The sequence below is a fragment of the Ornithodoros turicata genome, chromosome 5 (assembly GCF_037126465.1).
Source record: "Ornithodoros turicata isolate Travis chromosome 5, ASM3712646v1, whole genome shotgun sequence".
In the NCBI taxonomy this organism is placed as follows: Eukaryota; Metazoa; Arthropoda; class Arachnida; order Ixodida; family Argasidae; genus Ornithodoros; species Ornithodoros turicata.
Genome location: NC_088205.1, coordinates 10,499,925 through 10,527,423, shown reverse-complemented (window position 1 = coordinate 10,527,423; position 27,499 = coordinate 10,499,925). Strand labels below are relative to the sequence as shown.

Sequence of the window (27,499 nt, the reverse complement as noted above, 5' to 3'; positions counted from 1 at the left end):
TTCCTTTCTGCTTGTGAATTTAAAAATGAAAAATGGAAGCACGTGTCTTTCAGACTGTTACTTTACTTCATCGTGTAATCCAATCACACCTTGTGATATAGAACGATTATTAATTGCCAACGAAGGAAACAATATAAAAAAAGCACTAGAACCATCCATTGGGAGAACTGAAATGACAATTAACGAATTCACCTTGCTGCCGGATGCAGTGTCATAATGTGTGCATGCCGTTGCATTCCATTCGTGTAACATAAACATAGAAGCACTGGTACTTTTTCAGCGTTTCGACTTTCGAGCCATAAAGCCATAAAGAATGCATTTTCTTCAACAATTATGCCCTATAAAAGCACAAAAATCGGTTTATTCAAAATCTCAGGCTGGGACTGTTGGTACTGAGTGCCACTAAAAGCGCTAACATGATGGCAAGACGACGAAAACACAAAGACATCACTATCTCCGTGTATTCGTCTTCATTTTTATTTTTTATTTTTTTATTTTAGCGTTGTTAGTATAGGGTTCATTCTTGATACTTTTTGCGATGTTTGCTTTTTTTCTTGTCTGGAGTCCAAGTATGGGTACTTGCGTACTTGATGGGAAAGTACTGGGAAAACAGTACTTCAGGTACAGTACAAAGTGCACGATCTTACTTCAAATACTGCCCATCACTGGTGGCTGGAAAGTGGTACGCTCGAGAACTGCCGCAGTCAAGGATACGAATAATTCGTTAAAGGCGGTCCCTTGCATCGTGCATATTCGCCTGTATACTCTCATCTGTTCATCCCAGTGACATGTTAAGCGTGCGCACAAAAGAACAAAAGTTCATAACGTTCGCGCAAACAGTGATCATGCCATAAAGTTAACGTCCGCAAACCGGAATGATTGAAACGTTTCTTTCGTACATGCTGTTACGGGGAATACGAATAAATCCTTCCTCCGACGTGCCGAAAAGACGTTGCCATTATATTTCATCTGATCAGCGGACACTCCGCAGAAGGAGATCCCAAGAACGAGCCTTTTCCCTGAGAAAAATAATGGTTTCCGCTCGCGCAGGCAGCTCGTTTTAATACAAGCTCGATTATTCCACGCCCACTTGCGCCTTGCAAAAACACACTAGTAAATCAGTCGAGAACGCGTGACTGGTCAAACCATGTTGTCGACGATCAGCGATCACCACCGAGTGAAAGTTTATGCGATGTATGGTAATTACAACGAGCTATAGGCTAACCGTGTCTCATGAATATATGTAGCTCAGCACGCGAGAGAACAGGGAGTGTGGTCAGAAAGATAGCTCAGGGTTTACCATTGCTCTGCAACGAGCTCTTCTTCAACGATGTTCAAGTATGCCTTCTTCTACCTGCTTGTCTGCGTAATTGGTAAGTTCTGTGAACGTGTAACAGGTAGGTCGCATACTCTTATCCATACAGGGCATAAAATACACGTACCGCAATTGGGTTTCTTTCACTTGGAGAGTTTAGCACGTTTGTGCGGCGTAGCAATCCTTTCATGTACGAAGGTCTGATTCTGGTTTTCAGCGTAACAGCTAAGCACGCACGAAGAGCTACATGTCAGCCACGTAATTTCTCTGTTACAGTGCTACTGGTATTAGTACGCACTAAGGAAACGGTGAATCAGAAGTTCATTATTGGAGGTTAAAACATTGTCTATTTTGTAGGAATGCACTACAGGTACAGCTCCGGTCAACCTTAATAATAACACTGGAAAAAATTCGGTCCCGGTTCCCAGCGAGATAACAGCCACCCTTGGGGCTCTAGGGGAATGTTAAGTGAACAAAATCCTTGCGTTAAACTAACGGAACAATTTTGTTCAATTCAGATTTCCTTATGACCTCAAGGATTACTGTAATCACGCTCGGGAACGAGACCAGTTTTTTTTTTTTTTTTTCAGTGTTATTATTAAGGCTGACTGGAGCTGTACGTACAAATAATATTCAACTTTGCATCCACTCGCACGTCTGTCCATTCGTAGTAACGCTAGTTCATTAGTTGTTTTTTTTTCTTCTTCTTCTTCTCTCGAAGTTCTGGTTGACGCACAAGAACATGAAGAAGGAAATGATGAGGATGAAGGCAACGGACTCGGACGGGGTAAGCATGTTTACATGCATCATTAAAGGGGCACAAAACTGAAAAAACAAATCTAGTATCGAAATGAAAGGTGCCGTTACTCTGACCCTAACGCTAAAGGAACGCTATTCACCCCCTGCATCGTTGATTCATGACCATAGGAACCCCAATGTTTTCCCTCTCAATCTTCTTCTCAAGAAGCACGATAATGCGGAGAGGCCTCGGAGTGGGCCCCCTCAGACGGCCGCCTGCGATGATTACGTAAACCGTTTGTACAGGCCAATGAGAGAGCGCTCCGCATTTCTCAGGGGAAGCGCAAAAATCACGAAGGACGCATCGGATGACACCTGTTCCTTTCGCATTCATGTCAAAGTAACGGAGTCTTTCACTTCGAGAGAAGATTTTTTTTTTTTTACAGTTTAGTGCCCCTATAAATTTTACTCTATAGCGAATGAGCTACAACTAAGCCTCCTGTTTTTTTTCTTGTTATTTTACTCTGATTTGTTTGCAGTGGTGCAGATACCAGGTAAGCCGGCCATGTTAACAAATTCACACAAACAAGCAGTGAAGCTGAATGCGGTGTACACGCAAGAAAAACAGTAATTCGGCGGCGATCCATGACCCTCCTCTTGATCCAATCGCATTTACCATTTCAGTGAAGGTTTTCAAAGGAGCTGTCAAATTCATTAAAGGTAACTACTTTTGTTACCTTTGTCCAGATCTCCCATCAAACACGTGTAGATCAATGACCGTTTATTATGAGGCACAACAATGTTTGTGAAGGCAATTTTTATTATGCTCATTTAATTGTGCTTATTCCTTGAAACCCTACTGTCAGTATTTGCAACCCCAGCCTACATAAAAGAAAAACGAAAACGAAGAAAAAGGGAACGACAGCCGGAAGTCTCAGCTGCGTGTTGTGATTAGTTTGAGAAAGCAGGATGTGAAATTTATTTCATCTCCTCGGTAATCGTTCACGAGTTAGCTTTTCATTCACCACAAAGACACGGGGGGTATATGTTTATTAAGAAAAAAAGAAGGGAAAAGTTAGCCAGGCAAAGAGCCGGCTTGCTATTCCAAAAAAGGAAAAGAGAAAAAAAAAAGGAAAAGGAAGGAAAGAAAGAAAGAAAGAAGAAGAGAGACACTAGAACAACGTCACATGCAGTTCACGAGTCCTGCTATTCGGAGAAAACCGAGAACATGGTTCACACTTTTAGCAGATAGGAATGAACGGTTGAACGCGCCTAAAGCTTTATATTCTCAAATACAGCGTTTGGCGCGGCTAATAAAAGTCACCCTGTATGAGCCTATCGTTGAAGGAGACATGCCGCACACTCTAAGAAAAAAAGGAGTAAAACGGGGAGTAGTTGCAGCTTCTACTCCGCTAGTCTGCAATTACTCCCCATTTTAGCCCCTAACCCAACATTTAGTCCCGACATTTACTCCCCAGGACTGCAAATTGTCACTAAACTTCGCGAATGGTCTCCTGAATGCGACAGTCTACGTAAATATGTGCCCTTGGTCAATTTGAACGACATAAGGCTGTATAACTCAGACAACGTAGCAATTTTCCAGACACACAGAGTAAGAAACAGTTAGCGCATCTTTCTTCGCAAATTGTGCCCTAGTATGGCGCAAGATTTTATATCACTCGATATATCACGGTTGACGGTTTACTTCAAAGTATTTTCATGCATGCACACGAATTATGTACTTGGGACTCTTACAACAGCGCGTGAAATCCGGTGTTCACTCTGTGACATTCATTTACTCCCGTGCATTTACTCCCGAAAGGGACTATTTTTTGTGGCAATGCAATTACTCCCCAAAAGGAGTAAAAGTACTCCTTTTTTTCTTAGAGTGCACTTGCTGCTCCACTTCACCCGTTACCGCCAGCACCGCCTTCTACGACGGTCGCGCATCCCTCGCCTCATGATTTTGTACTTACCCCTAGCTACGCTGCTAGGCCCCGCACAATATAGTCAGGTGACAAGAGCACTTGTTCAGTTTCTACGGATCTGTGGCCTTCTGGGTGAACTGTGATCATTTTCGTGTTTGTTTTCCTCTTTGTTTGTCTTTCTTTTTCTTTTTTCTTTTCTTTCCTGGGAATAGCAAGCCGCCGTAGCGGTGGCTAACCTTCCCCTTATCGCTACCCTGAATGCTTCAAAACTGCTTGGTACTTATTCACGTCTGTTTGATAGTCGGTGACCTTGTGATCGCTGATTGCTACTGATTTCGATATTTTCACAAACACTGTATTTTGAATCGTTGATATTCTCAAGCACTAACCTAAATTTTTGAAGATCTCTTAGGACTTGGCGCAGGTGGCGATCCAACTGGGCTGCTACGCAAGTGAGCCGCTGCTTCTAAAGGAGGACATCCCACAAAGAACGTAGAAAGATATCTTGCGTGTATCAAACAATAAACGTTCTACGATGCATTCAGCTTTACAGAACCCAGAGAATCGTTCTCCATACTGCACTTGTCTTCCGTTTCAGTCCTTTCGTAAAGTCACACGTTCGCCATGCTTACGTTATTCCCAACAAACCGCATTGCTCATAAAAGCTTTATGCGAACCTTCGTATACGATAAAACCGCGCATTATTTAGAAGGTTGGTTAGCGTTTCACTTGCTTCGAGACACGAAGCATCTTGAAGTGAAGTGGTGTAGCCTTTTCCTCTAGCTCACGTTTTCCCCATTCAATAGTATTTTGAGTTGAGTTGATAAGAAATAATATGTAGAAATAGACACTCATTACGAGAGCCGCCTACACCAGATCACTTAGCAATAGTTTGCTACTTTATTTCCTGTTTGTTCTTCAGAATGCTGTTGTAGGGAGTTCTCGAGAAAGTCATCTATCCTTTTTTTTTTTTTACTTATGCAGAAAGAAGAACAATCGAGTGTGGCCAGACGTGCACACATAATTTACACCAAACAAAATGCTTGCATTGGATTGGATTGGAAAAAGAAAGAAAAATATGTAGAGGTTAGTCCCGAAACGAAATGCTTAGCAAGCTCGTTCTAAGCACGTTCAGCAACGTCCGAGCACGTTTAGGCGCACCTGCGTCGAACGAATTCCACGAAGAGATAATTGAGATAACGCAGTGTGCGTGAGCTTCGCGGGTGCACGAAGTAATTACATGAGGATTAGAAATGTAAGGTTAGGTTAGGTCGGCAGCGCCTCCGCGTAAAAAAAAAAGTGTGGTAGTAGAAATGCGCCAAATATGAGTCTCAAAACTTTCGAGCACCTTCCAAGCGACATCCAGTGTATCATGCTGTAGAGGTTGCTCGAAACGCGATCCACGTTTGACGGCTTTCCCTTTCCTTGTAGACACTTGTAAGCTAGCGTTGAAACGGATCAAGCACACGCTGTACTGAATTCGCTGTACGGAGAGGCTACTTGAAAGTCGGAACGTGTTTGGAGAAAAGAACGTGATTGTCATCAGATTCCAGTTTGCTGTAAATAAGGTCAAAGAGAATGATACTCTGTAGGCGCCATCGTTTTGACGCTACTTTCGCAAAAAAAAAAAAAAAAAAAAAAAAAAAAAAAGAAACACAGACGTCAAGTCCAGATATGTAAATGTTCGAAAGAAAAATTGGGAGGGAAAAAATTGCTCAACTAAAGTGGAAGGCATAGAAAATTTCCAGACGGATTTGTTCCACAATGTCATTCGTACTGGCACTGACCATTTCGGTTTAGTTTTCGGAAGGCGATAACGTAACCCTCAATGCGGTGTTTGTTTTAATTGTCTGTAAATTTATCTTGTGATTATTTACTTGGGGTATATTTGGCTGACCTTTCCCTCTCTCTTTCCCCTCTAATGATATATATCTCCCCCCTCCCCCTCAGTGCAAGGCAGCGAAATATCTTCCGTCGTCATTTCCGGATCTCATTTATACATGATCACGCATTTTCTGTACGGACATTATGAAAACTTTCCTAGGACGGTTGGTCCTCGTGATAACGCTTGGCAACATTTCACCACGTGCGAATCAAGAGCTCCAGACAGAAGGTTTGTGCTGTGCAAATACCACGCACGACTTTCTAAACACCTTAAGAGGCCAATGTATGTTGACTTGGCAGGCATCTGGCGTCACGCGACGAACCTGTCCTTAATTTGAAAATGTGCATTCCAAACTGCAGCAGTGTCGCGGGGTGAACGCTGGCGAAGCCTAGGGTACGTGCACTCGAATCTCAATGTGGGAAAAGCCTGCACACAGAAACATTTCCTCGCCGGGCGGCACCGACTCCAAATGACATAGCGCCTCGAGTCGGTATCTCTGGACGTGAATACATCCCTGTCCGTTATTCCGCATGCATTTTTTTGTTCTTCAACAATCTGCAAAGTGTAGAATAAATATACTGGAATAAGTGTGTAAACAAAGTACGGGAATGTAATTCCGTGTTAGCACCGCGAAGCAACTCTGGCTGTGAGCGTCGTACAGATCTGGACAGATTGAGAGAGGACAGCAGGAAGGAGTGGGGGGGACAAGGGGTTTAGTATGCGTTCTGGGCCGACTTCATGAGGAACTGTGCTGACATTCGTCCGGAAAGCCTTCGAGAAACCCATGGAAAACCTCAGGCACCACAGCCGGTGGTAGGTTTCGGACCGACCACCTCCCAGTCTTCAGTACGCCCCGCACAGAATGCACGCTGTCTGTTCTACTCACGAGAAAGGAAAGTGTTTTCGTTACTTTTGAGGAGACACAGAGCGGACAGTGGCAGGGGTCACGGGGAGTGAAGCGGATAGCACTCAGCGTGCACTCAAACAGCAATGAGTACTTTCGAGACTGTGTTGTCCGCTTCGTATATCAAGGCCTCTACATTTACGCCACTTCGTATCATCCGTGTTCTTCGACACCACCCGAAATTCCAGCAAACGCCGCCCCTCTATAATTGGAATAAGTGAACTTGATGACTACCGTGACTTTTACTATTCTTCTAGAATTTGAAATTTTCCCCTAAAAGAAAAAAACGTTTAAAGAGGCGTTCTTCTTCTTTTTTTTTTTTCTAACACCATTCAAGATATCCTGAAATCTTATACCTCACGTTAGGTCAGTGTTGTATTCGCTACATGGACAAGGATTTATGCTGTAAGACCACTCTGGGTGCACACAGAAGCGAAGAATGTTGACAATACACGAAGAAGACGAGGAAATAAAGGAATCAAGGATAGACATCATCACCTCGTATTTGACTTTTGACAAGCGTCAAAGAAAACGTGAACAACGGCACAAGAATGCTCGTCTGACAGGACAACTTACAGATATTGTGGAATACCGCCGGATGAAAGCTAAAGTAACACGAGAACTTAAGAAAGAGGACAGGAAACGTTGGCGTAAGTTTTGTCACAATCTTTCACCGTTTCAGCCGGCCACGAAGATATGGCGGCCAATCCGATCTCTCAAGGAGGCGCGCCCTCAAAAGAATCCTCTCGCGGCCTTGGCTATCGTTAAGGGTGTAGACGAAAACACGCTAGCGACAGACTTCTGTGGGGTACTAACGACACCGGCGGCTGCCTCGACGACACCGTTACAACGCAGTTTTGCCCACAGTTTGACGGCTGAACTCCACCAAGACTGGCCTCGTCCACCAGAAGTTATGGACCGCGACTTCACATTAATCGAGCTCAAAGCAGCGTTGAAGCTTGTGAACGCAGGCTGGTCCCCGGGACCCGATAAGATCACCTATGCCGCACTACGAAACCTTGACGGGCGGTCACTCCAAGCTCTCCATGTGTATAATACGTCTTGGCAATAAGGATCTTTACCACCTACCTGGAAGGAGGCATTGGTTGTTCCCATCTTGAAACCAAGCAAGCCCCCAAATGCCCTATGCTCCTTTCGCCCTGTGAGCCTGACAAGCTGTATGGGAGAACTGATGGAGAGAATGGTTTTGCATCGCCTCGACTGGTGGCTCGAAAAACAACGTGCGTTCCCTCAAGAAATGGCTGAATTTCGTCGCCACCGAAGCTCCATGGATCCAGTTCTCGACCTAGTCTCTACAGTCCAACATGCTCGTGCCCATCGGCGGATCGTCCGATCGGTTTTCCTCGACATCAAGCACGCATATGATACTGTCTTGCACATTTGTGTGCTGCTCGCCTTGCGCTCGTTTGGGGTATCCGGTCGACTCTTCATCTGGCTCCAAGACTTCCTTACGGACCGAACTGTCGCTGTCCGTACGTCCAAAGGGAAAAGCCCTCAGCATCCTGTTCCCCAAGGAGTCCCCCAAGGAAGTATCCTGAGTCCGACACTCTTTAACGTGGTGATGGCCGGCATACAATCAGTAATTCCTCGCAAAGTGTCCTTTTCCGTGTATGCCGATGACGTCGCCCTTTGGACAGTAGGAAAATCACGCCCAGCCATACAGCGCCGCCTGCAGCTCGCTTTAAATAATGTACACACGTACCTCGAGCACCTTGGGATGGGCATTTCCCCCGAAAAGTGCGTCGAGCTCCCTTTCACGGGCAAAGCTATGATCAATTTCCCTTTTTGGGTTGGTGCCAAGAAGCTTGAGCCGATCCGCTTCCATCGCTTCCTTGGCGTGGTAATCTACTCCGACTTGCGCAGGGCTCGCCACATTAAACACCTTGAAACTAAAGTGCAGCGATGACTCCCCGCAATTCAACATCTTTCTGGCTCAGGATGGGGCTGTGATCAGCGTTCCCTGCTCGCAGTTCACGCGGCGTTGGTGAGGGAAACTGTGCTTTACAGCCTTCCTATCCTGCACAGGATATCAACACCATCATCCCTGTTTGCTCAAAGGCTTCGTCGCTGCCTCGGAGTTCCAAGAATGGCTGAAACACGGCAAGTCCTGGCTGAAGCTGGTGAACTACCGGTTGAGGTTCTACGTGAACGTGAAACGGCTCGTCTCTTCCTACGTTTGCGAGCTCACATTCCCCGTCACCTGCTGCTCAGGAAAATTCGATACCGCCCTGAAAGCGATTTCTATCAAGTAGCGCAGAGGACACGCCAGACTCTCACTGGCTTCATAGCTCTGAGCAGGTGCTGCATCCACCTGCTGAAAGCTGGTTGTATAGAGCAAATTCAGAGGTTAGAAGAAGCAGGGTATCCTGAGAACATCATTAGCGATATCTTAAACAGAATCATCAGAGAAATAAGTGGTGGCAAAAAAAAAAAAAAAACCGAAAGCTCTGAAAGAAGGAACTTTGGGGTAATTACATATACCCATAAAGCCTCCACAGGATAAAAAAGTAGCTAGCACGTACAATGTTGAAGTAGTCTTTCGTAAAAAGCCCGGCTTAAGATGACTGAATTGGAAGGTAAATTAGGAGAAGTTACCTCGGCGCTCTATAAGTCATGAAAATCAGTTTGTGAACTGTACAGTTGGGGTTGTATATCGCATACCGTTTAGTTGCGGGCGTGAATATATTGGGCAAATATCCCGGTGCATTAATGTTTGGTTAAAGGAACATCGTTATTCGGTTAGCAGGGGGTATGAAAACTTGGTTGAGCATTTAAAAAGTTGCCAGGGCTGTGTTGCAAAATTCCATGAGACAAAAATTTTATAGAAGAGTAATAAGGGCGGTGCTTTATTATATTGTGAAGCTTTAAGTATAAAAAATGCGGGGTCCAGGTGCGTAAGTGTGCCTTCAGTGCTGCTAACTGCTCCAGTGGAGAAGTTTTTGGAAGATTCAAACAGGAGGGACGCAAGATAAGTCTTGTGCTTTTGATAAAGATAAAGCCACTAGGCATGCTGACGGTGTGATTCGGAACCTTGCGGAAGAGGGCGTTGTTGGTTCAGGATATAAAGCAGGTTTGACAATATTAAATCCTTGTTCGTCAGTCTGTGCCTGTGTGTTGTGTCGTCTTTTGACTGTTCCCCGGCACGGGGGTTTCATCGCTTTTAAAGTATGCTACACCGCACAGCCCAATTTTAAACCATTACTCGAGACGCATTCCCCCTAGCATTCCCAAACTATCCGCAGGGGGGAACTCCCCATCGGTTAAAAACTCCTGCTGTAAATCCTTCTTTTTCTGTTTTCCTTTTTCTTTTTTGTTTTGCATCCAGAGCTGTTTCTGCTTGTTTTTATCCAAAAGCTGGTCATTCGTGTTGTGGTGTGATACGGGTACAATATAAGAGCCGAAGTTGGTCGCCGCTTCAGTTTCAGGGTTTGACTGGAACAATACGTCTGCAGCACACGATAAGGCTGTACAGAGGAGGATTTGTGGCGACATAAACATATACTTTCTTCCACACACACCTGGCCGGCTGACGGTATACGTGCAGTTGGAGACGAACCTAGTCACAAATTAGCAGAAAGACGTCAAGTACCCAAGATAGCTAAGCGTCTTCCGTTCCGCTAAAAAGTGGACGATTTTTGCCCCAACAGGTTACCGTGTGGATGCAATCACGTCATACTAATCTTACCGCACACGGCCACGTGACGCCGTCTGTCAGACTGTGTTCGCGGTACGCTGAAATTGTGTACCCGGAACGCCAAAATATGAAGCTTTTTTTTTTTCACTTGACTGTTCTCCACATAGCTCGAGCAGCTTCGGTGTATAAACGCGCAAATAACACAAATAACCGATGCTGCGTGATCCAGAAATGGTCAAAAACCGAACGACTAAACAGCATTTCCCGCGAAAAAGTCAGCTCTAAAAGATCTAGAACGAAGAGGACGAACAAATTGCACTCGTTTGTCGTGTAAGCGCACGAACTGTTTCGTGCGCTCCGAACAATTCAGAGTGCTGCAGATGCCGTGGCTACGAATACGATTAGGTTGAATACAAGAGCGTACGAGAATAAAAAGAAGAAGAAGAAAAAAAAAAGAACGCGGGCTCTCTCTCTCGTCGCAGTGGAGTACAGTGAAGAGCGTAAACAAGGAAACAATTGCGTTCATGCGCATCTCTCAGGTGAAGAGGAATCAAATTAGGCTTTTCGTCGTGTATGTTCCCTTTGAAGCGAATGGGGAGAGACAAATACAATTTTACTGAGTGTGTGTTTGTGTGCGTATTGGGAGAGGAACTTTCTTTCCCATGGGAAGCGGGAAAGTGCACAGGGAATCGAGCTACACTTGTTTCTAGGCGCGCTTGCAACACCGCTCGGAGGCCCGACAGTTTGGAACACGTATAGTTGTAATGGGGCTCGGACTTCGAGCAAGATGCTACCGGAGGATCGTAAGAGAGCTTGTATATACTCTCTGTAGTATTAGCCATGGAGTGTACGTGTGCATTTAGCTTAATGCTCTATCAAAACAATCGTTAAGTAACACGCAGGGGCGTGAAATCCTGTGCATTAAGCGGTATATGCTTTAAAAACACCACCGGAGAGCATAGATTCATTAGAAATCGTGTGTTAAGATTGTAAAGGTTGTTAAATTTGTTAAGAAATCTATTAGTCGGAATAATTTAATGTTTTAATGTACATGCATACATGGAGGTCAAGGCGTAGAAACAAGCCGGGGTTCAAACAGCGGTACATCTGAAATATGCGTTTATTCATCAAGCGTGTCATTATCCCATATGGTACAGTTCGATGTACACCCGTGTTGGCTCACATGTGTCTCTACAAATGATTATGTGTTAAGCGTGCCACTATCGCAGCTGAGTACGGTCGATTCATTCTTATTCGCCTATTTTCGTTTCGATTTATAAAGTATATGCGCGAAAGGAAAACATGGATATGTCATCCTGTACATGATCGGGACTGGCTACTCCAATACTGGAAACCTGAAAGAATATTTCGTTTCGTACTTTTGTTGTTTGGTCTTTTGAGACTATTGACCTTATTTTTTTTATTCCTATCCTGATCAATTGTGTAACCATATGCTCGTGTCATTCCCTTATAACGGATAAGATAACGACCTGGTGAGCACGGTATCGCATTCCTCCAATTCAATAGAATTCCATTGCTTCGGGAACTGCTAATCCCGCTATTACGAACACGAATCCATTCCCCTAATGCTTCTTGTGAGATCAAAAGCGGCCACAGTGCTCGCCGGATGCTTGGCTGCACACAAAGCAACTCGTGAGCTTCTTGTACGGGAAGTGAGATTCTTAGGTGTCCGGAAGTTCCAGGCCCGAGTACTATTTCTCCGCGCAACCAGATTTTTCTTCATTAGCGTCGGGACTTCGGGCCCAGACTCTGGGGAGCCGCTGGAATTGCAGCATCTCTTGAAATAAAGCTACAGGTCACCATTTGCAGCCTACGTTAAGCCTTAGCATCCCGTCTCACCAAGGAAGTTCGGGAGCTCGAATGCGCTGATTAGGCCGGGGTGTATGTTGACTCTCAATCTGCGAGGTCATCAGGCTATCCTGTTTTCTTTTCTTTGTGTGTGTGTGTGATCGCACATTGCTGATTGCTCTAGATTAAAGCTATGGTGAGCTTACCATTGTACAGCTTGCGAAGAGCATTTAGGACACAATAACCATTGAGCACGGTTCCCCGAATGTGAATTGTTTTCTTTATTGTACGGGAACAGGTTGAAGTAAAATAAAATGACTTCCAAATTTTGTTCTATATTTGTAACGAAAGCGATGCACAATACACAACAATCGGAACAACCTCGGCGGTTATCGGTTTGACCTTATGACAGGGTGCTGTTATCTTTCGTGAAATCTCTTGACGAGCAAAAACACCATTTCTGACAACATATATTTTGTCAGGTTTTTACTGGTGAGTCCACTGTACAAACGTTTATATTAGTAAGCATGCATTACACGTGAAAGTCGCGTATAAAGTTTCATCGAAGTGCGCTGTCGTTCCTGGGACGTTTCACTGCAACTATGAACATGGACAAAATTAACAATGAAGTGTTGTCTCCCATATTTGGTGCCAGTCAGCGCTGTAACTGTTCAGTATGTATGTAGGGTGCGCTAGGATATTTGAATTATTGATGTCCCAATTGTTTTTTTTTTCTAACTCCGAGTTAGCGCCGCGAAGCAACTGTGGCTATGAGGACGTACAGACGTGGACAGATGGAGAGAGGAGAGCAGGAAGGAGCGGGGGACATGCGCGGGTTAGCGGGGGTTAATATGCGTCCTGGGCCGACTTCAAGGGCGACTGCGCCGACATTCGGTCTGGAAAGTTAGTCGGAAAACCACGTGTATAGCTAAAGCGTGACTTACGTCCCCATTGTTTTCTTCTTGTATCACGTCACATCGCATCAGTTGGTGGTGTGTCTGCCTACTAATTAGCGGGTCTGAAGCCGGATGAAAACTCCGGCAACTTGGCAGCAGATCTACAAGTTGCAACCATCGGAATTTCACAGACCAACCATTGTGGCATCGCTTGTTATCATAATCGTCTTGCGACTTGAAGCCACGAATTATGAATAAGTAGATAAATAATAATAATTAGGTGTTTACGTCGCGAGACAACTGAGATCAATAAGTAGATAAAGCGGTTGGGTGTAGTTCCGTTTCGGGACCACTAGTTTTTAAAAATTAGTGAAAGGGTTAGGAAGGTAAATATTGCAAAGAAGTGGAAGAAGGTCATATACTGAATCTAAACATGCAAGAATTATAAAATTCTGTGGACTAGAAGCTTTTTATATGCATTCCAACAACCCCATCTGATCCACTTTTAGCGCAGGAGAAACACGGTAATGCTAAGCCTAACGGATTCGAAACTTGTCATCTTGCAAGAGGTAGGGTCGTTGAATTGGGCTCGACCACCTCACTTTCGTGAGGTTAGTCTAGGTTAGGTTCTACAGATTGGGGGGGGGGGCGATACGGTGATGGTGGGGGTAGTGGTGGCGGTAGTGCTGGAAGGGCTCGCAACGTCACGACTAACACTCTGGGGGAGGGGGAATGTGCGTCCTGGGCCGACTTCTGAGGGAATTCTGCTAACAGCCTCCCCTCCCCGGTCTGAAGAAAACCCACAACAACCCCAGACAGCGCAGCGGGCACCGGAATTCGAACCCCAGTCTCGACATGGCATGGACATTCTCATGAAATGTGCACCAACGCCACGGTCCTTCAACCGTGCCAATACTACGGTTTCGGCGGTTCATGGGCACTGAAATTAAACCTTGAAACCTAACCAATAGGAAGCGTCCAGACTCGCTGTAGTTCCGGTCCCATCTCCTAACGTTGTGCAAATCCGTCAGGGTTTTCAGTCATCTATGAAACTGACAACCAACAGCTTGTTCCAGATACTTTCAACGTTGTGGTCTCATGGTATATTATGACGCCGGGACTCCATTTTCTTTTACTGCATATACACTCCATGGAATATTTCACCAGGCACTTCCGGGACAGTTTCCGCTAGTGATCTTTTGTGCTGAACCGAGCTGTAGCTGTTGTGAGCTGTCATGTTATGCAGTGTACATAGCGACTTTTCCATCCATTCGTTTGTGTGTGCCTACAGCGCATCCCTCACCTGTGATGTGTGTGCCCATCCATTTACGCTCGATCTCACTTATACGATCATAACCCACATGTAATGGGTAGGGTATAACAACGCTTTTGAATCATCTGTGATCATCATAGTTATGTACACGTTGTTGTTTGTTCCATGGGTGCTGCGTATCAAACGCAGTATGCTATCAGTAGCAAGTAGCAACCATAACTAAGAACAAGTACGTTACGAATGGAATAATGTGTTGTCGTGGTATTTCACAACCTCGATTGAAAAGGCGCAATCCTGGATGGCCAGCAAAAGAACTTGCTGTCACCTAGCACGCTTTATCCACTGCCCCACCGTCTCGACGCCCGAAGACACTGTTGCTGTTTCTCAAGCAAAGGAGGACACGTTGAGTACGCTATATCCCCGAACACGCCTTCCACTCCAAGGTATCCCTGCGTTCCGGCTCCTTTCTTCCTGCGTGTTTTCACAAGCGTCCTCTTTGTTATCCCCAGTGTCGTTACCACTTTACGCTGTGACGAAATTCTGGACGACAGGTGTAAATTCAGAAAGTTTCTAATTCGGAAGGTGTTGTCGCGTCCGCACATTCAATGCGGTCTAGATAAACTCCAAGCAGAAATCCGTCCTATGTCTCATTTTTGTTTTTATCCACCTCTGCCTCTCTGTTTGCTAGGCAACCGCTCAATATGTTTCTCCAGAAATAGCTATGTAAACAAATGGCAACAGAAGAATACAGCCCTGGGGAATGCAGTAAGCCCTCGATATAACCCTGCGAGCTCAAGTTCTCGTTCTTCAGTGTCCCACCCTCACCTCTCACCCTCATACGCAATACTCTCATCTTTTTTTTTTTTAAGTCATATTTTTCTTTAATCTATCTCATCTTGCTTTCAGTTTTTGTTAGTTTCTCCTTTATTTCAAAATTCTTTTCTTTTCATTTATTTTCTTTCGTTTTTTTTTTTCGGAATAGCAACGACATGCCGTTTTGCTGACGTTTCCTCCTCTTTTTTTCCCCTTGTTCTAATAAATATATCCCCCCTCGTTATAAGAAAATTACTTTTTTATTATTATTGCTTTATTATTAGAAGTCGCACACTGTCCCCACCTAAATGCGTGCGTTTCGAACCTGATTATGCCAAGTTTGCTGCCAGCCAGGTGGGCTAGTGGTCGGCCCTAGTGCGAAGGTCTGTCGACTAAAGCTTGTACAGTAGTCAAGGTTATGTCTTACTTTCTCTTTTTCTATACAGGGTGTCCCCGTTAAATCCCCGGGCTAAATAATTCACGAACCGGTGCACCAATCGCAACCAATTGCAACAAATTTCTTTTTTACAAGTATCTGGCCGATACCGCCTATAACCCGCGCACCGTGTGAATAAGTGAGATCCGCTCATTATTTAAATAATAACTCAAATGAGTTTCGTGAAAAAACATAACTTCTAAAGCAGGGCGCCGTCTGCATTAAAATGGGTACTACCCCTTTTGAGACCTTCAGTGGACACCTTTTAGAGAAAAATCTGCCACTGAGGCGGGTCATCCGTTGCGGTAAGTAATTGGTTTCGGTTTATATTTTTTTGTCGCGGCTGGTCGCGGTTAAGCGCAAAAGGACGCTCTTCCACTCCCATGTCCACCAATGAATTACGCCCTTACACCAATGAATTACACCAATGAATTACGTCCTTTTGCACTTCGCCGCGACCAGCCGCGACAAAAGTATGTAAGCCGAAACCAATTAATTACTGCAAGAAATGACCCGCTTTGGTAGCAGATTTTTCTCTAAAAGGTGTCCACAGAAGATACCGAAAGGGGTAGTACTCATTTTAATGCCGACGGCACCCTGCTTTAGAAGCTATGTTTTTTCACGAAAGCCATTTGAATTTTTATTTAAATAACGAGCGCCTCCCACTCATTCACACAGTGCGCAGGTTGTAGGCGGTATCAGACAAATACTTGTAAAAAAGAAAGTTCTTCGATTGGTCCACCGGTTTGCGAGCCCAGAGATATAACTGAGACACTCGGTATATTTTTGTAACCCGAAGAAGTGCAGTCTCGTGCACGAAAGTCTCGTTATCACGTGTAAATAAATAGGTTGCTCCTACCGTTTAATATGACTCTTTGATTTACACCCGGTAACACATAAAAACGGCTTCCAAGGTGCTGATGGTGATGGTGGTGTCATGAAGTAAAATAAATGGAGATATGAAGCGCGACAAAGTAGCACGGGGTACTCTAGAGTCACTAAATAAGCTACGCTTATTTAGTGTTATTTAAAAGTGTAGCTTATTTAGTGACTCTAGGGTACTCCAGTACGCCTACACACGGTGAATACAAACATACATGTGTAGATTGAACGGTTTAAAGCGATGGAGCGCAACGTGCACTCTAAAAAAAAAGGGTGTACGTTAACTCCTTTTTTTGCCACATATATAACACCCTTTTGGAGAGTACAATTACGCTCAAAAGGGTGTCTCCTCACTCCCTCAAGGGAGTAGCATAACACCTTTCTCCCTACTGGAGAGTAATATTACTCCCCGGCAGGGAGAAGGTGTTATGCTATTCCCTTGAGGGAGTGAGGAGACACCCCTTTGAGCGTAATAATTGTACTCTCCAAAAGGGTGTTATATATGTGGCAAGGAAAGGAGTTAAAGTACACCCCTTTTTTTTAAGAGAGTGTAGTCGATAAGTTTCAAACGAGTGAGTGTAAAATGTCAAACAAGAAGAGCAATCACTAGGGTAGCACACACACTTAGCAAGTGATAGAACATGCATTAGCCCAGTGTTACGCAGAAAAAAAAAACTTCAGGTGCCCTCAGCGCCTTGTCCCAGAACTGAGGACCTAAAAATTTCGTGATCTCGAGGGCTCGGAGCTCACGCGAGACCAGCTCGCCTGCATGAGGATCTGCCGGGTTCGAATCTACGCACCGGCCTTCTTGAGGTTTTCCCTGGGTTTTTCCGGCAGACATTCCAGACGGATGTCTGCACAGTTCCCCTGGAAGTCGGCCCAGGACGCATACTAACCCCCCTGTCCGCTCACTCCATCCTGCTGTCCTCTCTCCATCTGTCCACGTCTGTACGCTGCCCATAGCCACAGTTGCTTCGCGACGCTAATACACACAAGAGAGGATCTGCTCCCTGTGTCTTCCACAGCTGCAGACACCGAGTAGTTTGCTGAACTAGAACTGCCGACCTCATGGAGGAACTGTCGACCGATACGAGACTTTCAGGCGAATCCGGTCTAAATATAGGCCCTCGTATGGCCTGGAACATTTATTGAAGCTCTCCAACATCAATATTTTATCTAAACGCTTCAGCGGCTAATCTCACTGTTTTGGGGGCACTTCAGCTTGGATGAAATCGCAACATATATCCAATTATTTTTTTTCGGTTCTGTTGACTCACGTTATGACGAGGGTCTACTGTTTACCTTTTCCGACTACTATCGATGATTTTCTGCTTCTTTGGCAAGCTTGAGAAAAACGACAAAAATCTCCCGCCATCCTCAATATTATCGAATTCAGCTACAAAGAAACGGAAACGTCGATTCTATTAGGTATATAGAAGAAAAATCGCGGAGAAAAGAAAGAGAAGTGTACTGATAAGCGTTATTTGTGCAGTTCGTACAACGGTGCGAAGCAAGGACATATTGTCCAAAGTTATTGGAGAAAATGGAATCTCTCTTACTCCGTGAAATCCGCTACTGCATTCAAGAACACAAAAGAAAGAGAAAGACAGACGAGGAGAAAAACCTGGTCGACGATTGCCATCATGAAGTAGAAAGTTTACGATCTCCAAGAAGCCTTCAATTTCTCGTGGGGATCATTTCAGGATAAAGTAGTGTATACGTTCTTTGTTGTTTCACCTCGGCCGTGTTTAGTAGGACACGTCTTTGCACTATTTCTCTCGGCGTCGCGCCAGTTGTCGTGGGTTTTTCACGCGCACACTTTCCAAGATAAATCGCAAAGCCAAGATACAGGGCTTTAAGAAAAGGAGAACACGCCAGATTTCTTATGAAAGGGTCCGAATGAAAATCCCTGTTTGGAGATGGCTTGTCGGTGCTTAACGAAGAGTGGACGTATTACAGTTTTTCGGTCGGCTCAGTGTTTGACAGGACATACACTAGAGCAGCCGGTGCCATGAAGAGTTGCCGGATTCGCGTGATATTTTGTTTCATATAGGATTTGGCAAAAGTACGAGGGCTGTAGGATGTGAGTGAACTTCATACGTTGCATGATCTTTTCATGTTACAGCCAATGATGTAGAGAGCTTGCGCGTAGCTTGTGAGCGGATATTTGTTCTGCATAGAATGGTATTTATTAACCTTGCGTCGAATATCAGTGCTACTGGTTGCTATTTGTTCTGATCGCGTGATGCGCGGTGAAGTTCTATTCTGGGTACTCGGAGGTACCCGGATTTGCATCCCGGTGCCGGCTGTGCTGTCTGGGGTCTTTCTGCGTTTTCCTCAGACGCTTTCAGACATATGTCGGCACAGTTCCCTTACAAGTCTGACCAGGACGCACATTCCCCCAGGGCGTCAGTGGTGACGTCGCGCGCCTCTGTGAGGCCGACAACGGCAAGCCCTTTCACCACCACCTCCACCACCACCTTCTGTTCTTGGTGCAGGCAAAGATTTCATCCGTGCTAAAGATGATTACAGTAGGAAGCCGACTCTGCGAAACACGATACGTTGTGCATGCATAATAGCGACCTGGAGCGGTAGTGGTTCCATTGTTCGAACAAGATTAGGACCTCCACGCCGTACGCGCGACGGACCCTCTACTTCACTTAGCGCATGTGCACGGCATTATCCAATCCCGACGTAACGTCCTACAACCAGCTCCGCAAATCATGCTCATCCTTTGAAAACGCATCTAACACTCAAATCTCCAGGCTCTTTTCGCGCACAGCAACAAGCTTACAAATGACATCCCAGCCAGAATCCTCTCATCCCCGCAACAGCCCCGTACACAAAACCATAGCCGACCAAACGAGTCCGGAACGAGATAAGACTCTCTTGCACCGTCGGTGGCGTCAGCCCTGAGGCCCCCGTCGAAGCTCGCTCCCGTAAAAATCCCTCCCTATCTCTCTGCCAATGGTGTCTAACGACCATTTCCAACTCTGGTGAGCCGAAGGACAGCCAGTCGTGACGCTTTGGAGAACCTCTCTGTGCGAATGAATGGACACGAAGCCTCTAAATTGTAAAATCGATTAATTAGATACGATTTGTCGGATGCTGGGCGGCTTCCGTGTCTCGGCGAGGACTGAAATGGCTGCCTCTTAAAGCCACGTGGAACAGCGCGAAGTTCGGGAATGGGAAAGGACCACGACCGGAGCTTCGAGATGGGGTGTGTATCGGCAAAGCGATTTCAAAGAGTTAATGATCCCTCGTGACTGGGCAGTTTGTAAGCTTTCTTTTTTTCTTTAAGGAGCAAAGGTATTAGGACGTGCGACTTGATGTATTAAACGTTCCTCATTCGTACGTAACAGTGTTGTGGCCTGCTTCCATCGTAGTTGAGGATATTTTTTAATTCCGTGGTAGCGCCGCGAAGCAACTGTGGCTATGAGCGGCGTAAGACGAGGACAGGTGGGGAGAGGACAGCAGGAAGGAGTGGGGCACAGAGGTGTTTGTTTGCGTCCTGGGCCGACTTCAGGGGGACTGTGCCGACATTCGTCTGGAAAGTCTTCGGAAAACACAGGGAAAACCTCAGACAGCACAGTGACAGGATTCGAACCCGTGTCACCTCCCAGTCTCGGCGTGCAAAGCGATCATCCTAACCACTATGCCACGGGAGCTGGTGTAGTTGAGGAAAGGTTCATGTTTCTGCTACGAAGTAGTGTGAGAATAAAGGCCTGTTTCGATATATAGTAGCGCGCTGATATCGCGCTACAAAACAGCGAGTAAAAATAGCGCTCACTGTTATCGGACGGTTCATACTTGCAAAGCGTCGCTGGCGCTCTAATTTAGCGGAAGTTCGCTGGTCGTTTCCGGTCTATCCCATCACGGCACCTCCGGAGTTCGACAGCATGCGAACGAACAACTTCGATCAACTCACTAAACGAAAAATTACCAGACATTTTGGATGACAGACTCGCCGGTTCGAATGCGGTCGCCCTGCCGTGAAATGCGGAAGCGAAACAACTCCACGACTTCCGCAACGTCATCACTGAAGAGCCTCCTCATTGGCCAACACGAATGCGGTGCTAATATTAGCCAAGAAGAAGTGGACATGAGCTCAACTGACGGCAAGCGCTAATTTTAAGCGGTCTGGAGCACTATGAGGAAGAAAATATCGCGCTATTTTCTAGCGCTGTATAGTAAATCGCTATATGTCGGAACAGGCCTTAAGGGCACATCTCGTACGATCATGCACTACAGCGTCTCCTCTGTGTGCCCGCATCTTCAGGGCAGCACGCGTGAAGCACAGCTACAGCCAGAATAGTTTAACCTACAAAATAAGGCTTACAAAAATTTTGAAATTTTCAGCATTATTAAAGAAGCAGTGCAATGACACCACTTTTTTCTTTTTTTTTTTTCTGCGGCGTTAAATGAGCTCCTGCGAAAGAACGACGAGCGCACGTGATCTGCCGCACCCCGCCGCGGCCTCTGTTCTGCACACTTTTCAAAAACCATCCACTCTTTCCAAAAGCGTTTCATAGAGCGAGAGGAGGAGGGTACTTCGTGACGACAGCAATCCCTCTTGCAGGGTGATCATGTGACTGTGACGTAGACACGTGCAGCGAAACCGGGTGGAAGTGAGTAGCCTGAGAAGAAAGAAAAGAAGGAGAAAGGCCCGGGGGGCTGTCACAGTCACGCTGGGAGTCCAAGTCTTCTTCCTCCGAGCGTTTTTTCTTTCTTTTATTTATTTTTTATTGATTCCACATCAACATCCACAGATGATGCAATCCGACCATCCACGTTAAGGGACCAGACGGGACGAGAGAAGAGACGAAATGTGTCTATCCATCACATGGCGTATTTCAGCAGTGACAGAAGACTTCGAGGGTCGCTCACTATCGAGGAGTGTCCTTGCCCGTGCTCGCACATCTGCTCCGTTGTACCGTATATGCATCAGGTCATCGATGTTTGGCTTCAGATGCCTAATGTCATCCGAAAAGAACCTGGAGCCTGCGCCTCGAGTTGCATCAACTCTCGAAGTTGCACGTTCAGTGTCTCCAAAAGCTGTTCGTATTTATGCGCCGCAGTTACGCGAGCTCGAATAGCCGTCCACTTGAGGTCGCACATGAACTCTTCCCAGCCAACTAGGATACCAGTACATCGCTTCCGTGACGCAAGCATATCGGTGACTTCGGCGCAGGAAGTTTAACTTCGTCAAAAGATCATTATTCAGCTTCCAAAGCTCGAAAGATAGTTGACGCGGTGTCCTATTTAGCTCCAGGAAGTTCACCGACACACAGAGGTGGTCCGAAAAGTGTTGCGGACGTACACGAAAGACGTCTGGCGGGCGAAAGGAATGATACGTGTAGATGCGGTCCACACAGGAGTATGACCCTGCCTGCACCCTATAGAGAAGGGCAACTGCGGAGCATCCTCAAAGCAGCTCAAAACACGTACACAGTTGTCCCAACGGCAAAGCTCCCGGACATCAATAGCAGCAATCTTTAGGCCATGTATCACTGAGTCTGTATCTTCTTACCCCGAGCACGTAAACGGAGCCGACTGGAGGGTGGCCCGCCGACTCCGCACGAGGAAGACCTAGAGGCAGGATTTCTTTTCTTGCCGGTGGAGCGTGACCGACTACGGAGAACCATGGATGGAGCATGGTGAATTATATGTGTGCAGCTGGTGGCACCGTCAGTGTCCGTCAACTCAGACGTTGGGATCCCAGCACTTAACTCAGGTTCATCATGGTAGACCAGGGCCAACGATACAGTCGAAGGAGTTTCGCTCTTGCTATACTCACCGTCCTCGGATACAGAAACACTATGGGTATCCCCGATGACCGTGCTCTCAAAGAGAGGAGTTAGAAGTAGCCCTCTGAGACGGGCGATCCGTCAGGGAAGCAGAAGGAACGGATCGCCGCAGTCTCTGCAACGCCCACGGACCCATGGACAGGGGTTCCTTCAGCGCACCAGTCTGGAACAGATGGGGAAACTGAAAGCCCCCTCAGGTCGGCCGCATCCTCCCTCACCTCCACGATGTCGGCCTCCATCTCTGTGACGTCGTCCTCCGCATGCACTGCTCGTTCCACAGCTGCAGCATAGGAGCGTGGGCAATCACCAGACCTATGGCCAAATCGCCTATAAGCGTCACACTTCTGGACCGCGCACTCAGGTCTGATATGACCAACTTGCTTGCAGCGGAAGCATAACGGGGCCGTCCCCTGCATTGCACCAGGAGTTGGACGCCAGACACAGTGATCAGGAACAGAATGCCAGCAGGAGTCAATCTTTCGTGAACTCTGATGCGCATAAGATGAACGAGACAATCCACATGGATCACTCTATGTCTCTCGCTCAATCTTTTCAATGGTACCGAAGTGCAACGGTTCGGACAGCGTCAGATACGGCTGACGAAACTCAGAAGACCCGTATCTCGAGCTCGGACACGGCCGTCAACATAACGCAGCACCTTCGACCTTTCACGACGAACTCTCCACGGCCCAGGAATTCATCACGGAGGGGCGACTACCGAAAATCGATGAGTTAGACGTGGTCGAAGCGATATTTGTCAAAACCAAACGAAAAGCAGACACGATCTCGTAAGGCGAGCTTGAAATCTTCTTTTTATTTGTTTGTTTGTTTATTGTCTACCACGGATATCAGCATGTAAAACAGCCGCGTTGGCGAGGTGGAATCCGGTGGGGAATCGAGGCAACAGAATTTTATATTCAGAGTCACTGAGGCATTGTTGAGCCAGACATATAGCAGCAGGGACTTCAGAGACAGATGTAGAAGCAGAGGCAGAAGGTACCCGGACGATTAAAACCGCCCGCAGACAAAGAACGAACGAACCTGCACTTGGTTACGTCGTCGTCGTTGTCATCCTGTTTGCGAGCCTGACTCCAACTGAACATCGTTCGCGCGGGTCAAACCCGTGCGTCATGTAGTGGCACTGGCGATGGCGCTGCCACGTGCCCCCCCCCCCCCCCCCAGCGAGCTGCTGGAAGCAGTGAGTGGTAGATTACCAGCTTGAGAGACCAAGACACGCGGTGACGTGTGACGGGTCCAGGTGGTGTAAAAAAGTGCGGGTCAGGAGGGCCGGATGGAAGACGTTCAGACAGGAACAGGAGGAATGTCGGAGTACAGGTAGGCGGGCTTCAGCCGCACTAGGGAGACGGTATCTGGGTGGCCACTGATAATCACGGTGAAGTTGTGTGGGGTGCGGTGTGTAACTGGAAAAGGTACGGAGTAGCGCGCCTGTTGTTCTTGCGTATAGCATCGCAAACGTACGAAGACGTGGGATCAAGTCTCCATTTCTGGATGCTGGTAGGCCTTGGAGAAGTTGGAGTTGGAAAAGGTGGAGTGGCGAGCAGGGCTTGGTCGAAGGGCATTATAACTATGAGAGGGAGGTGGGAGACGTAGTCGACCATGCTTACTGGTATGTCGTCAGCTGGTGGTGATAAGACCTCGCCGTGAAGGCGGAGAGTTGTCCCATAGCCAAGTTCGGCTACAATACACCCCGAGGTCCGGTTTGAAAGCGGTGCGGATGCCCAGGAGGGCGATGAGAAGGACTTCCAGCCATGGTGTTTGTGGTGCTGCTCTTAGCGGCACTTTGAGCTGGCGGTGTAACCGCTCTACTAGGCCGTTGTGCGCTGAATGGTATGCGGTAGTCGTGATACGTTTGCTCCCTAGGCAGTTATTGACGGCAGCAAAGAGCACGAACTCGAATTGCTCACCCATGTCTGCAGTGATCATGGAAGGGGCGCCGAATCGGGATATCCAGGTGCTCACAAGTGCCGTGGACACAGTCGATGCGGTTGAGTCAGGGATTGGGACTGCATCGAGCCACCGGGTGTAGCGGCCAGTGATTGTAATAATGTAGTTATAGCCTTGGCTGTGGGGTAAAGGGCCAACGAGGTCGGTCTGCAGCAAGTCGAAACGGCAATCAGGCGGCCGAAATCTTGATGGGTGTCAGAAGAATCGGAGTCGGCCTCGTATGAAATAACCAAAAGTAAACATTAATGAAACAAGAAAATACGTCGGTACAGTCCGAAGGCCAGCGAGTCGAATATCCCTGTCCTTCGTCGTCCTCATCCTCCTCGCTAACACGAGGCTAAGCGAGTGTGCCGTTGGGTTTTGCTACGTTGACATTTCACACAGGCTCGAACCCAATGTTTGTTGTCTGAATTCATGTGAGGCCAGACGTACCTTGTTCCAGTGGGTCTTTGGGTGGCTCGTACGCTCGGGTGTGACATCGTGTGGAAATGGTGGAAAATCGGACGACGAAGTGTCGAGGCGGACCCCGTGAGGTGTCACTTGCCACAGGAGCTTCTGCTCCATGGAGGACGACATCTTCGATTTGTAGGTTAGCTGTAGAGGTTCGGCGGTAAGTGGAAAGTTCATAATCAGAAGACTGCGCGGTTGCCAGGACGTCAAGGGAGAGAATGTCAGAGGGGGGACAGCCTGCTGAGGTTGTTCTTGACTTGACTCTGCTGAGGCCATCGGCCACATGGTTGTTGATTCCACTCACGTGCGGTAAAATCGGTGGTAAATTCGCATACGAATGAAAGCTGTCAGATTTCACGGGGAGTATATCAGGGGGAAGAGAAGGCTTAGAAGGCTAGAAGGCTATGCTTATGATCGGTATAGATTGTGAGTGTGCGACCCTCCAGGAAATGTCGAAAATACTCGACGGTGGGGAAAATGGCTAGAAGCTCGCGTTCAAACTACTATAGCGCTTTCTGCTGGCTTCAGCTTGCGAGAGAAAAATGCAATGGGGTGGCAGACAGAAGAAAGGCGTTGCTGCAACGCAGCACCGATCGCTACACTCGAGGCGTCCGCCGTGATGCTTGCAGGGGAATCACGCCTAAGGTGACGAAAACAGTGACGGAGACGAGGTCATCACGAGTCTTGTGGAACACGCACGCTTGCGGGTAGATAGCAAGGTTTCAAGTGGGCGAAGTGTTTCCGCACAGGATGGTATGAGTCGTCGTTAGAAGCTTACCATTCCCAGGAATTGTCGAAGCTGCGTCACTGATGTTGGTTGAGGAAATTCACGGATGGCTGCGACCTTAGACGGCATGGGAAGAATGCTGTGCTGGTCGATGCGATGGGTAAGGAAATCTAGCTCCGAGACGCCAAACTCGCTTTTGTTAGCGTTAATGTCGATGCCATTGTCTCGGAGTCGAGCGAAATGAACACGTAGACGCTCTGCGTGTGTTTCTGGATCGAGGCTGGCCGCGAGGACATCGTCGGTGTGTGCGTAGAGAAATGATAAACCTCTTACGATGGAGTCGAGAAATCGCTGAAATGTTCGTGCTGCATTACCGAAAGTCATGCGCAAGAAATTAAAAAAGTCCGAATGGTACGTGTTACTATTGCGGTTTTTGGGATATCCCCTTCAGCCATTAGAATGTGATGATAGACGCGCACCAAGTTAATTTTTGAGATCGTGGTTGTCCCTTCGATGTTGGCCACAAAATCGAGGATGTTGGGGACAGGGTACAGGTCGTGTGCAGTTGCAAGGTTCAATGCACAGTAGTCCCCACATGGTCACGAGTCTCCAGTTTTCTTACGTACCATATGGAGTGGTGAGGCTCAGTTGCTGGATGATGGTTTAATGATACCCACCTCGAGCATGTGCTGGAATTCTGCCCTTACGATGATATACTTATCAAGTGCCAGGCTACGAGCACGGAAATGGATGGGGAGACCATGGGCAGTGACATGGTGAACCACGTCGTGCTTTACTGGTTGAGTCCAGTCATGCTGTTGTGTGATTTCAGCGTACTCTTATACGATTGAAGAATATTGACCTTCTGGGGTGCAAAATGACAAAATCCGGCAGGACGTTTGGGTGCTTCGAAGCCCGTGGATAGAGAGATTGGTGGTTCTGTCAAGCAGGCGTTTGCGAGGTACATCCTCAAGAAGACCGAAGTGCTTGAGGAAATCCGCACCGATGATGGCGTCCGTGACGTCGGCGACATGAAGCAACCATCGGAAATCTCTATGAAGACCCAAATTTAAAGTGAAGGATTGCTGCCATATACAGGAATAGTGGTAGCGTTGGCGGCTTTGAACGTGAAACTGGGTTGGCGAGAATGATGGCAGACGCGGACGTGATGGATGGCGATGATGGAGCGCTGACGGTTGAAACAGAAGACCGATCTGCTGGGGCAGAGGTGGTGTTTCCCGTAGACATGGTGTGGAACAAGTGAAAGACAACGGAGCATCCGGGTCACGACTCGTTGCTTAGGCGTATTAGGGAAACGAGTTAAGGACTGTTCTGGTTGCGAGCCTGATTTCATGTTTCGAACTGAACTTTATTCGCGCGTACCAAACCTGTGCGTCTCGTAGTGGCACTGACGATGGTGCTGCCACACTCCTTTAGGAATGACCATTTGTGCAGCATAAGCACTATGATGTACGTAACAAACAACCCGAATAATTCAAGAATTCTTAATGACAATCGTAAATTCAGCAGTTTCTTGTTTATTTTTTTGTTTTTTTGCATCTCCCTGGACGAGAAACCTCATACCAACGCGCCGCATCATACTCATTGACGACATGCAATCCCACCCCCGTCACCTTTATCGGAATAGATGCCTCCACTCAATCACTTCGTCTTCTAGGCATTTACTTTGCTGACGTCCTCCCAACCCTATCTCTATAAGAAGGTTCCTTTCTGACACCAAGACCCATATATACTAGCTCGCAAAGCGAGCCTTGCATGCTTCGATAGCGATCACTTCAGCAGCGGCACTGGATACCGTATACATTGGTTCTTCCTTCGAAAAGTAAGAGTTTCGCCTCTTCCATTGTCGCGATAAGGAACGAATGAAATCAAAGACGGCGAGCCCTCGAATAAAGGTACGCGACGCCTCTTGAAGGAACACCCACAAAAGAAACCCTTCAGAAAAAGGACCCTATCGGAGTTCCACTCCAAAACACTTCATCCTGCGCCTTGGTG

General features: G+C 46.9%; 1 long non-coding RNA gene across 2 annotated transcripts; it reads left to right on the top strand.

Moving 5' to 3' along the window:
• Positions 1–1,245: 1,245 nt before the first annotated feature.
• On the top strand, positions 1,246–4,562 carry LOC135395296 (uncharacterized). Of its 2 annotated transcripts, none has more exons than XR_010423023.1 (5): positions 1,246–1,373; positions 2,037–2,102; positions 2,593–2,607; positions 2,738–2,773; positions 4,385–4,562. It is a non-coding gene; the product is annotated as an uncharacterized LOC135395296 (long non-coding RNA). The 2 variants fall into 2 exon arrangements; XR_010423022.1 differs by having other exon boundaries at positions 1,249–1,373; positions 4,394–4,562.
• The last annotated feature ends 22,937 nt before the right edge of the window (positions 4,563–27,499 follow it).